The sequence below is a fragment of the Acinonyx jubatus genome, chromosome B4, assembly GCF_027475565.1.
Source record: "Acinonyx jubatus isolate Ajub_Pintada_27869175 chromosome B4, VMU_Ajub_asm_v1.0, whole genome shotgun sequence".
Taxonomy (NCBI): domain Eukaryota; kingdom Metazoa; phylum Chordata; class Mammalia; order Carnivora; family Felidae; genus Acinonyx; species Acinonyx jubatus.
In genome coordinates, this window is record NC_069387.1 from 79,034,286 (window position 1) to 79,046,992 (window position 12,707).

Consider the following 12,707-nt stretch of genomic DNA (forward strand, 5'->3'; position numbering starts at 1 on the left):
GGTCTAGTTTCTTTTAATGGCATTTTGTGAAAAACTATGGAATGTCATCTATCATGAGCATACTCAAATTTCTTGCAGGCGGGGGCACCTGGGTGGCTCTGGGTGGTTAAGCGTCTGACTTCAGCTCAGGTCACAATCTCATGGTTCATGAGTTAGAGCCCCGCGTCCAGCTCTGTGCTGACAGCTCAGAGCCTGAAGCCTGCTTCAGAGTCTGTGTCTCCCTCTCTCTGCCCTTCCCCCACTCATACTCTGTCTCTCTGTCCATCTCTCAAAAAGAAATAAACATTAAAAAAAAATTTCTTGCAGGCGTTTAAACATCCAACCTCTTCTATTTAGCATAATATATTATTTACGATAACCTTGAAATCCTCGATGGATTATGGGGTAGCCAGCCTCCAAGATAGCTCAATGATCCTCATCTCATGGTATTCATGCCCTTTCTGGGTTCCCTTCCTACATGGCTTCCTACAATACAATACTGTGGAAGAGACATATGTGACTTTCAAGGCTGAGTCATAAACAGACATTGCAGCTTCTACCTTGGTGTGCCTCTTGGATCACTTGCTTTGAGGGAAGGCAGCTGTCATGTCATGGTGACATTCAAGCAGCTCTATGGCAGGACCCATGTGGTGAGGAACTAGGGCCCTCCACCAAGAGCCAGCACCGACTTGCCAGAATTTGAGTTTGTGCACATGAGTCACCTTGCAGTACAAGGTGACCAACCCTAGCCGAGCGTTCAGAAAACTGCAGCCCCCGTTGACATCTTAACTACAACCTCATGAGAGACCTTTGCCTCAGAACCACCTAGCTAAGCTGCTTCTGAGTTCTTGACCCACAGGAACTGTGTGAGAGAATAAATGTTTACTGTTGTTTTAAGTTGCTACATTTGGGGGCGGTTCGTTATGCATCAGTAGGTACCGAATGCAGATTAGAAATTCCTTGAAAGTAGGATTCATGAGTTCTACCTATTTTACTTCAAGTTACGGCATCACCTCCCTTCCTACTTCCGCCTTGGAGATGAGAGCATACTGAAATATCTGGCAAAATATGGGAGGTGAAATGACATTCCCCTTGAAATTCAGTATGACACATCTGAATGAGGAAAACCAAGATGTCAATCGGTCCATTCTAACCGTTTTTTTATTTCTGAGGGTATTTATGAGTCCTCAGGGTGGAGGTGAGGATAAAGGAGTAGAACTCAGGTCTCAGGATGAGTATTGTTATTTGTCATTCTGGAATCCCCCAGAATTCTCCGTTCTCAGTTCAGGAGTGGAATATGTTCTTAGGCCTGGGTATATAGGGAAGCTTTGGTAAATGGGGAGTTTCCAGTATCCTATGGAAACTTCCAGTATCCAGAGGATACTGGAAACTCACCTGGACAAAGGAAGTGAGATAGTGCCTGGGGGAGGGGGGAGGTGAAGTGTTGGCTCTCTTCACAGGATCATTTCAGGCACAAGTCCTTGCCCAGGGACCAGGTGAACATTGCACAGGCAGCCAGAACCAATGGCCAGCCCACTGTGAATCTGCATCAGCAGGAAGGGGCTTGAGTGAGGAGGGGCAGCTCTGTAGGCAATGGAGCAGAGATCAGAGACAGACTTGCACTGGGCCCAGACTCAGTATGTAGCAATACAGTTGTCCCTTCTTATCTGCAGGGGATATCTCCCTGGATACCTGAAACTTAGACGGTACTGAACCCTATACCTACTTTGTTTTTTCCTATACACACATACCTCTGATAACATTTAACTTATAAATTAGGCACAGTAAGAGATTGACAAGAGCAGTAAGACAATCATAATGACATATTGTGACGAAAGTTATAAACGTGATTTCTTTTTCAAAATATCGCTGTGCTGTACTCCTCCTTCTTCTTACGATGATCATATGAGATAATGCCTCCGTGATGAGATACAGAGAGGTGAATGACATCGGTTACTACTGACCTTCTGACATCTTGTCTGAGGCTCCTCTGCTTCTGGACCGCGGCTGACCGCAAGTAACTCAAACTGTAGAAAGTGAAACTGCAGACGGTGGGGGAAGAATGCTGCACAAAGGATATTACCTAGATGAGCATCACTTTATTTTTGACACAATAGTTTTAGATTCTTTGAGTTACAAGGTTGACTAGGGCCTCCAGCCTTCTCAGTACACAGAAGACTAGGAGGTCTGTGGACTTCACATCCCTGTGGCGGTGGACGTCCAGTGTGGGAACAGAGGTAGCACGAGTAGGGACACTAGGAACTCAGAACTTTCACTTCCCCTCCCCGCCCCCCCCCCCCCCCCCCCCCAGTACATGGTTCCCTTAGTTTAGACACAGCTTATGCCTGGGGTCACACAGGGTTCTGTGGGTGCTATATGGGTCACCCTCAACAAGGGAAAGTCAATCACTGCTCAAAACAAAATAGCAGATATTAGAGGAGGAAGATATTCTAGATACTGTCTAGTCCAATGTCCTCATTTTACAGATAAGGAAACCAAGGCCCAGAGAAATGAAGTAACTTGCCCAAGGTCATACAGCTAACGTGGGATAGAATCCAAGTATCTTTATCCCAAGTTAGTTCTTTCCACCATGCCACGTTTGCCTTCCACTCTACGAATTCCCGTGTATCCCACTCCCATTTATCCTAACACTCAACCTCAAGTTCTGGATTATATTCAGAAGGTCCATTTCTAGACTTTTCTTTTCCAATGGAAGGGCAAAGATGAAGAGCTTCTGCTATGGTTTTCAGATAGAATGCTACCCCCTTTGCCTGCCTCCCTTTCTCCTGTCGCTCTCAGTGAAGAACTGAATCTATTTCTCCATATGCAGGAGGTTCTCGCAGAAGTTCTGGGCTCCATTCAGTCTGCGGCAGGGGAAGCGGATGGGCACAATGCCCTGGGATGCCCTCCAGTTTGGCAGGCTGATCGTATCCAACTGATGGTCATGGCCTGGTGCCCACTGGTAGGGAGGGTGCCCACCCATGCCTTTACTTGGTGCCTGGCATATCCACAGATGCCACATGGCTGGCGGGATACCTATGCTGCATCTTGTCTGATTTGCTGGTCCTGGTTTGTGTCACTTTTAGATTTGTGTATATATATGGCAGAATTTTAGAAGCATGGTCTCTCCATGGGTTTAAGACGCTGGCATTTCTAGACCGGCAGGCAGGACACCTCACTGCCAACCCAGGATCTGTGTTACACAGCCCAGACCTGGACGTCAGGAAACTCCTTCAAATGTCTCTGTGATCCCCTTCTTCCCATCCTTCTGCCACCTTAGAGTTCTTTGTATCCCTCCTTCCCAGCCTCGTATCAGAAGCTGAGAGGTCCTAGTGTGAGGTCAAAGTCTCCAAGAAAGGGAAGGAAGAAAATGGGGTGTAAATAGGTTTAGGTAAGTGGGGACTGGGAAGCAACAAAGGTACTTTGCTTATTCTCTCTCTCAGGCTTCAGAAGACTCTGGAAGCTGCTTATTGCCCAGTATTTTCCACTGCAACCCCAGGCAGACTTAGACTGCATCTCTACCTGCTGGACACCAAGGAGATCGACAACCCTGTTTTTAGCTTTCTCTTTGGAATATGGAGAGTAAAACTTCACTAATACTCCACCTTTATTCCAAGGTTAAATTCTTCCTTCTCAATCTGTTGAGGCCACATTTTTCTCTCTTAGAAACTGCCTTTTCAGAAAGAAGGCTGGACTCCAGGGAGAGCTGGGTACAATTTCCTTCCATATGCTATTCTTTCCCTCTCCAAAAGTCTCTAAGAGGCTGGATAAATGGCCTCACCTCCTTGCATCAGTTGCCCTAGGTGTGGGGGTGGTTGAAATCTATGCCCTTCTTCACACCTGTTAACTATGTCCACAAACAGAAAGCAGCAGGTAGGTGGGGTTATACTTAGGCATAGATCACAGGGTCCCTGTTCACCTTAGGGGCAGGGAGAAAAAAAGATAGATAAAGAATTGCCCTTGTCTCTATGTCCCCCACCTGACAGAGAGATATGGGAGATCCGGGGGGTGGGGTGTCCTCTCTACTGCTCTCCTCATACTCATGGCTGTTCTCTTCCCATGCCCACTAGCAAAGACAACTCCCTTAGGACCTACCAGAGATCATTCAATCATTTCATGGTGGAAACCATGAAAGTCATTTCAGAAGTGAAGGTCATTTATAAGTAGTGACAGCTCTCAAATGAATCTTTTATTGGTGAAATGGGACAGTGTCAATAAATACCCTTAAAATTGAGTAGGACACACAATAGCGTCAATCCATGGACGGTACAGGGCTAGGGAAACAAATGACACCGGATCCAGAAATCTACTCTCCTTTCCCCGACTACATTGTGATCTACCAAGGTTAAGAAAAAACAGTCATTTCTTTTTTATTGTTTTGGATGCCTGACCTTGACTGAAAGGATGCCCTCTGTCTTTCAAATTTTTGTTAAAAATTTTTTTAATGCTTATTTATTTTTGAGAGAGAGAGAGAGAGAAAGAGAGAGAGAGATACAGACCACAAGCAGGGGAGGGGCAGAAGAGAGGGAGACACAGAATCCACAGCAGGCTCTAAGCTCTGAGCTATCAGCACAGAGCCCACCGTGGGTCTTGAACCCACAGACTACAAGATCATGACCTGAGGCAAAGTTGGATGCTCAACCGATTGAGCCACCCAGGCGCCCCTCAAATTTTTGTTTTAAAAATTGGAAATCAAGGAGTAAAGACAACGTATGGGGATAATCTTGTTCTGTGTGAACATCATGTCATCTGTGTATTAAATATCCTCAGTTTATTCACTACAGTGCTTACAGTTAACACTATTAAAAACTTTAGTGCATTTCCCCCCATTTATACCTTTAAAAAAATGTTTATTTACTTTGAGAGAGAAAGACAGAGAACTCAGGGGAGGGGCAGGGAGAGAAGACAGAATCCCAAGTTGACAGTGCACAGCCTGACGCGGGGCTTGATCTTAGCAACAGTGAGATTATGACCTGAGCCGAGATCAAGAGTCCAATGCTTAACCCACTGAGCCACCCAGGTGTCCCTCCCATTTATGCCTTTAAGTGATCTTATGATTCAGGTATCGTTCTTTATTATCTCATATTCTTAATAGTTACTATACTATACTCTTTACTTTGTGATTAGTGTGTACAGTTTTAAGGATCCATGAAGGACCTAGGTCCTTAAAAACTCAAATAGTGTGAATATCTTCCTTGTGAATTCCTAAAAAGCCTTTATTCAAAGTAACATGTACTTTTAGAAACCTTACTGTACAGGAGAATGACGTGAGGTGTACTGTGAAAAACAGAGTCCTGTGTGCTGCTTCCAGATATTCTGATTTAGTAAGTCTGGACCAAAGCCCAGGCATCTGCATTTTAAAATAAGCACCCAAGTAATTATGATGTAGGTGATATTTGGATTACGCTTTGAGAAACAGTGCCTTTGACTATAAAAGGCCCGAGGACAGGACTGTAACTATAACAAATCTTCATGTGTACACCCCATTTAATTTGCTGCATGTAGCAATAGATACGGCATCGGAGTTTGGATCATCCTTGGCTAAGGACTAAACCCTGCTCATTCACTGTCATCTCATTTATCTTCTGCACTGAGGACAGGCAGCCCTGGGCCTGCCCGTCCGTTAGAGGCCCTTGGAAAAGAGGCTGTGTGTTACATGTTGAGTGGCTTTCTCTTTTGCTTATCCAAAATATGTCTGTGCAAAGTTTTGGTAAAGGCTGTACACTCTGACATACTGGCCCTGGTGATTCTGCAGCCTTCACCGGAGGGGCCTGAGGAGAAGCTGTCATTTTTTTCTCTACGTTTTGAAATGCACAGCTCAAGGGGCGGGGTGAAGGGTGGAGAGCCCAGGGACTAAACTGGAGTTGGTAAACACGCATGAAGCAAGCTAAGAAAGCATATTAGCAGGGGAGGAATGACACGGGCTGCACGCGGAGCCTGGAACAACACAGATTTCTCTGAAAAAAGACAGCACCAGTCGCCGCCGGTGTCTATTTTGAAGGAAATAACAACTAAAAACAGTACCGACCCTTGGCTAACATCTGAAGGTTTGTCTGGAAATTGTGTTCTGAAAAGAAGTTTGCATCAGAGAAGCAAGAGAATGAAGGGCAAGTCTTGAAGGAAAAAGAAAAAATAGGCCAAAAAAATCCAGCAAGCACCTCAAATAGCCCAAAGGAGGTTGCAGGGACACGGGGAAAGCTCTATTTAATCTCTTGCCTAGCTAACACAGCCTGGAGGCAGCTTTTAATGCACTTTTTTTTTTTTTTATAACAAGCCTCGTTTTTGAGGTTGTGATGAGCCTTTCTAGCTCCCGGAATCAGTGATGATTCTTTAAAGAATTTCTTTTCCCCTTGACACCTGGGGACAGATTAACCAAAACCCCAGACTGGAAAGTAGGGAACTCCAAAGTTGCTCTGGTGTGCTTTTAAAACACTCTATGTGACTCGGCATGGTGAAGCAAAACCCCATCACTTTCTACGTTACTTTCTGCTTCTCTCACCTCATCTAGATGGCCTCAGAGAATATTTTAAGGTTGACAGGAAAATTTTACAGAATGGTCAAAAAGTAAAGAAAGCCCTAAAAATGGTTGTATAATCTTCCTCTTAAAAAAAAAAAAAAACAACACTAATGTGTTTTGGGGGCGCCTGGGTGGCTCCGTCGGTTGAACGTCCGACTCTTGATTTTGGCTCAGGTCATGATCCCAGGGTTGTGGGGTAGAGCCCTGCGCTAGGCTCCGTGCAGAGTGAAGTCTGTGGAGATTCTCTCTACTCCTGCCCCCTTCCGCCCCCCACGCCTGCACTCTCTTTCTCTAAAATAAATAAAAAATGTTTTTCAATTGAATAACTAAGAAAACAGAATTGTAGGGTTGGATTGAACCTCGGAGGTTATCTAAGTTCAGTCTCACTTTATGAAGACAGTTATGAGGCACAGAAAAGTTGAAGGTTTCCAAGGTTGCGGGGCTGGTCTTAGATTGAAGGTATGTTTGTACGGACTCTCAGTTCAATGTCACTTCTGTCAACTGCTTTCATAACCACTTTTCTCAAGTAGTTTTTGCCTGCCCTTGTCCACTTAGTACTCACATACTGTAGCAACAAATTTTTGGCTTTGTTTTTTTTTTAGCAGGGGGGCAGGTTGCCATATGGTACTTTTTTCTTTGAACTTTGAAAGTAACCAATTTCCTCATGAAAAAAAAAAAAAGAGTGACCTAATCTTATTGTAAAACAAATATTCAAAAACCTCAACAGGCCCTAGAGTAAACTCTCAGTGCTTCAGGTGCTGACTATCTAGTTTCCTTTTTCCTTCCTCTGCTGACCATGCATTCGGATGTTTACATCGGTCAGTAGCTCTGTAAAACTCCGATACTATATATGTTGTAGGACTGTTTGTGGCAGCTTCCTGATCCCTGGATTGTAGCTACGGCGCCATGTTCTCAAACTCAGTATTTCAGCGGCCATCGGAGACTGCAGCTCCCCAGGTGGGTTAGTTCAGTAGTGTTCTGGGAATCATTCCTAGAGGCCTTGCCATAGTCTGCTTCTCCAGCTATTCAAGTGATTTTGTAAGCACTTAATGCTCTGCATTAAGTTTCCTTTTTCCTTAAGAATACTGAGATACTGTGAGTTTCTGTTTCCTGTTCTAAACCTTGCCTGATGCAGGCATTTAGAAGATAATTATAACACAACTCAATAAATGCTATTAAAAATAGTGTGAACGGGGCGCTTGGGTGTCTCAGTCAGTTAAAAGTGTCTGACTTCGGCTCAGGTCATGATCTCACGGTTCGTGGGTTCAGGCCCCGTGTCGGGCTCCGTGCTGACAGCTCAGAGCCTGTAGCCTGCTTCCGATTCTGTGTCTCCCTCTCTCTCTGCCCCTTGCCCACTCACACACCCTATCTCTCTCTCTCAGAAAGTAAATAAACATTAAAAATATAGTGTGAACAGAGGACAGTAGGAGCCTAGATCAGAGAGGCTGGAATAGTTATCCAAGGAGATAACATTTGAGTTGGAACTTGAAGGTGGAAGATGCTAAGCAGAAAAGTGTTGGCACAGGGAGGAAACGAATGCATTTTAGGAAACAAGATGCACCAAGGTACAGTCACTAAACAGCACAGTGTTGGAGAGATGGTGAGTTCACTATAGTTTGACTATGAGCAAGGTGGGGAGACAGCAGGGCTGGAGCAAGAATAAAACACAGTGGGATTAAGAATACTGCCTTTAGGGGCACCTGGGTGGTTCAGTTGGTTAAGCATCCAGCTCGGATCAGGTCAAGATCTCGCGGTTGGTGAGTTCGAGCCCCACATCGGGCTCTGTGCTGACAGCTCGGAGCCTGGAGTCTGCTTCAGATTCTGTTTCCATCTCTCTCTGCCCCTCCCCTGCTCACGCTCTGTCTCTCTGTCTCTCTGTCTCTTTCCCTCAAATATAAATAAACATTAAAAAAAAAAAAAGAGTACTGCCTTTAGGGGGCGCCTGGGTGGTTCAGTCAGTTGAGCATCTGACTTCGGCTCAGGTCATGATATCACAGTTGGTGGGTTCGAGCCCCGCATCGGGCTTTGTGCTGACAGCTCGGAGCCTGGAGCCTGCTTCGGATTCTGTGTCTCTCTCTCTCTCTCTCTGCCTCTCCCCTGCTCACACTCTGTCTCTCTCTCAAAAATAACAAACATTGAAAAAAAAAAAAAAAAGAGAATACTGCCTTTAGGGGTCACAGACCTAACTCCAATTCTTGTTCCTCCATACAGTAATTAAGTAACTCTGGTCAAATCTTGTATATTCTATAATCCACAGTTACCTCATCTACCAAATGGGGACCTAATAATATCTACTTCATGGGCTTATGTGGAATTAATTGGAATTAATTAATTAAAAATTAATTTTTTAAGTGTTTATTTACTTTTGAGAGAGATAGAGAGACACAGCTCGAGCAGGGGAGGGGCAGAGAGAGAGGGAGACACAGAATCCGAAGCAGGCTCCAGGTTCTGAGCTGTCAGCACAGAGCCCAACTCGGCACTTGAACTCATGAACCGTGAGATCGTGACCTGAGCCGAAGTCGGATGCTCAACCGACTGAGACGCCCAGGCGCCCCACATACAATGTGCTTTTGTACAGTGCTTGGCACATCAAGTGCTCAAAGAGCCTCTGCAACTATTATTAGGTAAATTGGGAAAGAATTACTAGATAAAAAAAATTTTTTTTAATGTTTATTTAGAGAGAGAGAGAGAAAGAGAGAGAGAGAATGGGGGAGAGGCAGAGCGAGAGAGGGAGAGAATCCTGGGCAGGCTCTGCACTGTCAGCACTGGGCCCAACTCAGGGCTTGAATCCATGAACTGTGTGATCAGGGCCTTGAGCTGAAACCACGAGTTGGACGCTTCACCCGCTGACCACCCACCCAGAAGCCCTAGGTGTGTGTGTTTTTTTAAAAGAACAAATGTAACTTTAGCATTTTTGGAGCTTAAAGGCTATTTATTTATTTATAAAAAAATTTTTTTTTCAATGTTTATTTTTGACAGAGAGTGACAGAGCATGAGCGGGGAAGGGGCAGAGAGAGAGGAAGACACAGAATCCCAAGAAGGCTCCAGGCTCCGAGCTGTCAGCACAGAACCCGAGACCACAGGGCTTGAACCCACAGACCACGAGATCATGACCTGAGCCGAAGTTGGATGCGCAACCGACTGAGCCACCCAGGCGCCCCAAAGGCTATTTATTAACGAAAAGTATGACACATAAAAAGAGTTTAAGAGAAATAAAATTAAGGTAAAGAGAAAAGAGCAAATAACTTCTGGAAGATAGTGGAGGATAGAAGTGGGTGTGACAGCCAGCCTCCAAGGTAGCTCCCGGTGATCCTTGTGCTTGTGCTCCTGTAAAACCCCCTGCCACAGCTCAGCTGTGTAACCAAAAGCATACTGTGGAAATGATACTGTGTAACTCTTGGTAGGTCATAAAATAATTTACGGTTTCCAACTTGCTCTTAACTTACTCTCTCTGAAGGGAGGCAGCTGACATGTGGTGAAGACACTCAGATTTCTGCCAACAACCAACACTGATCTGCCAAGCGAGTAAGTGAGCCACCTTAGAAGCAAAACCTCCAACCTCGGTCAAGGGTACAGGAAACTGCAGCATGGGCTGACATCTTGACTGCAATCACATAAAAGACCCCAAACCAGGATCACCCGCCTAAGTCACTCCTTACCCATAGAAACTGTGAAGGTAATAGATGTTTATTATTGGTTTATCCACTAAGCTTTGGGGAAATGTTATGCACCAACAGATAACTAATACACTGGGATACAGAGCAGGTAGCAAGGGTGAGGTTAGCCTTGGAGAGGAAGCATACCCCTGAGATAAAGGCAAAGTGGATGCTCTAAGAGTTTAGTCTGGAGATGGGAAAAAGAGGAAGCTAAGTTTGATGACCACTATTTTCTCTAGAGAGTAAGAGGCAAAGCCATCTGCTGAAAGTAAGGATGGGAAATAGGGACTATAAAGTTGAGAACAATAGGGGCGCCTGGGTGACTCAGTTAAGTGTCCAACATCGGCTCAGGTCATGATCTCACAGTTTGTGGGTTCGAGTCCCGCATCAGGCTCTGTGCTGACAGCTTATAGCTTGGTGCTTGCTTCGGATTGTGTCTCCCTCTCTCTCTGTCCCTCCCCTGCTTGCACTCTGTCTCTCTCTCAAAAATAAATAAAACATTAAAAAAAATTAAAAAAAGATAAAGTTGAGAATAAAAAGGGTGCAGTGGTCACCAGGTAAATTTGAAAAAGCCAAACAAGAATGAATACCCGAGTCAAGAAATCATACATCTGCAGTGGAGTCAGTTGGCATATTTAGGCGATTTTCTACCACCATGCTCAAGAACCCAGAAGAAATAGGGTGTAAGAGATAGTGGGTTCCACTTGACTTGGGAATTGGTGACGCAGAGACAGTAAAAAAGCAATGCGGTTACGAGAATTCAGGGTGCTGATTTAGGCCACCGGAGTGACTATGAAGTCCAAGGTGACAGACATGGAAATGAGTTCAAAAGGAAACTCACAGCCTGGGAGAGTGAGAGGTTGGGTGCAAATTACCATTTAGGGAAACAGGAAGGGTCTAGAAGCCAAAAGCAGTAAATTAGAAATCAGAAGTCCCAGGTTATGGTCACAGCTCAGTACTAATAAGCCATGGATCCTTGGCAAAGATAGTTTTCTGGGCCTCTTTTTCCTCCACCCTGGGTTAAAGTATGTAAAATGTCAAGTAAGAACAGTGGTTTGCCTAAAGTAAGCACTCTGCAACTATGTAATACTTGTTCCTCATGTTTTAAAGTTATATAGTATTTATTCATTTTATTTTTTAAAATATTTATTTTTGAGAGACAGAGTGGAAGTCGGGGAGGGGCAGAGAGAGAGGGAGACATAGAATCTGAAGCAGGTTCCAGGCTCTGAGCTGTCAGCACAGAGCCGGATGTGGGGCTCGAACCCACAAACCATGAGATCATGACCTGAGCCGAGGTCGGACGCTTAACTGACTGAGCCACCCAGTCTCTGTGCTGACAGCTCATAGCCTGGTGCTATGTTATATAGTATTTAATGCCCAGTTATATAGTATTTAATACACACGTACGAAGCATCAGATAAAACACCAGGAAACCTACCACCCAACTTATTGAATAGAATAATATACTGTTTTTCCCTAATCCCATCCCCGCAGCTTCTCCACTGGAGATAACCACTGTCTTGAAGTTTGTGTTTATCATTCCCTATCTGTGTCTGTCTGTCTGTATATCTATCTATCCATCTAAGAGAGAGCATAAGTGGAGAAGCATGGCATAGGGGAGAAAGAGAGAATCTTAAGCAGGCTCCACGCTCAGCACAGAGCCCGACACGGGGCTTGATCCCACAACCCTGGAATCATGACCAGAGTCGAAATCAAAAGTCAGACTCTCAACTTACTAAGCCACCACCCAGGAACCTGCCCCCCGCCGCCCCCTGCTTTTTTTTTTTCGAATGTTCCACATTTGTACAGCACCTATTTCTTCATATGTAAGATAAAGCTTTGCTCTTAAACTCCCCTCCAGCTCCAAGGCTATGAGATATGATTGGGTGGGCATCAAAGTTACACACCTAGCAGAACCATATGTTTTTCAAGGGCTTTATAAAACTACAACACTGACTCTTCTGTTGACATCTCCAATTCAACAAAAGGATATCTCAGTGGAGCTTCTAATTTCAAAATCAAAACTTCCCAATCACTTTTAATTTGTACCTCTGCTAGAAAGTTCTCCTCTACAGAAAACCAACACAAGGAGCAAATAATCTGTCACCTTGTCCAATGAAAACCTAGAACCCAAGCCTGAGAATGAACTAGAAAGCAGACTTCATTTCAATGACAAGCATTTTATTTTTTTTAACGTTATTTTTGAGACAGAGAGAGACAGCATGAATGGGGGAGGGTCAGAGAGGGAGGGAGACACAGAATCCGAAGCAGGCTCCAGGCTCCGAGCTGTCAGCACAGAGCCTGATGTGGGGCCCAGACCCACGGACTGTGAGATCATGACCTGAGCCGAAGTCAGGCGCTCAACTGACTGAGCCACCCAGGTGCCCCTCAATGACAAGCATTTTAATAAAAACGAAGAGGCATGGTTGGGTTAATATGAAATATTTCATACAACCTGGATTTACATCCTCCATAAAAATGTGTAGGTCTTCTTGTCTTCATGTTTCTTCAAAGGCTCTTCCACTATTTTAGTTTTTATATAAAACAGTCTTTAA

At 44.7% G+C, this 12,707-nt stretch overlaps 1 long non-coding RNA gene across 5 annotated transcripts in view; it reads left to right on the forward strand.

Annotated features, from left to right (window-relative positions):
- The window catches only part of LOC113593092 (uncharacterized), a 19,442-nt gene continuing 6,735 nt past the window's right edge, over positions 1 to 12,707 (forward strand). For 2 of the 5 annotated variants that reach the window (XR_008300272.1, XR_008300275.1), the window contains exons 1-3: positions 1 to 1,685; positions 3,423 to 7,453; positions 9,476 to 10,172. This is a non-coding gene — a long non-coding RNA (uncharacterized LOC113593092). The remainder of the gene's footprint in view (positions 1,686 to 3,422; positions 7,454 to 9,475; positions 10,173 to 12,707) is intronic. The other 3 variants (XR_008300273.1, XR_003413161.2, XR_008300274.1) reach the window with 3 other exon arrangements.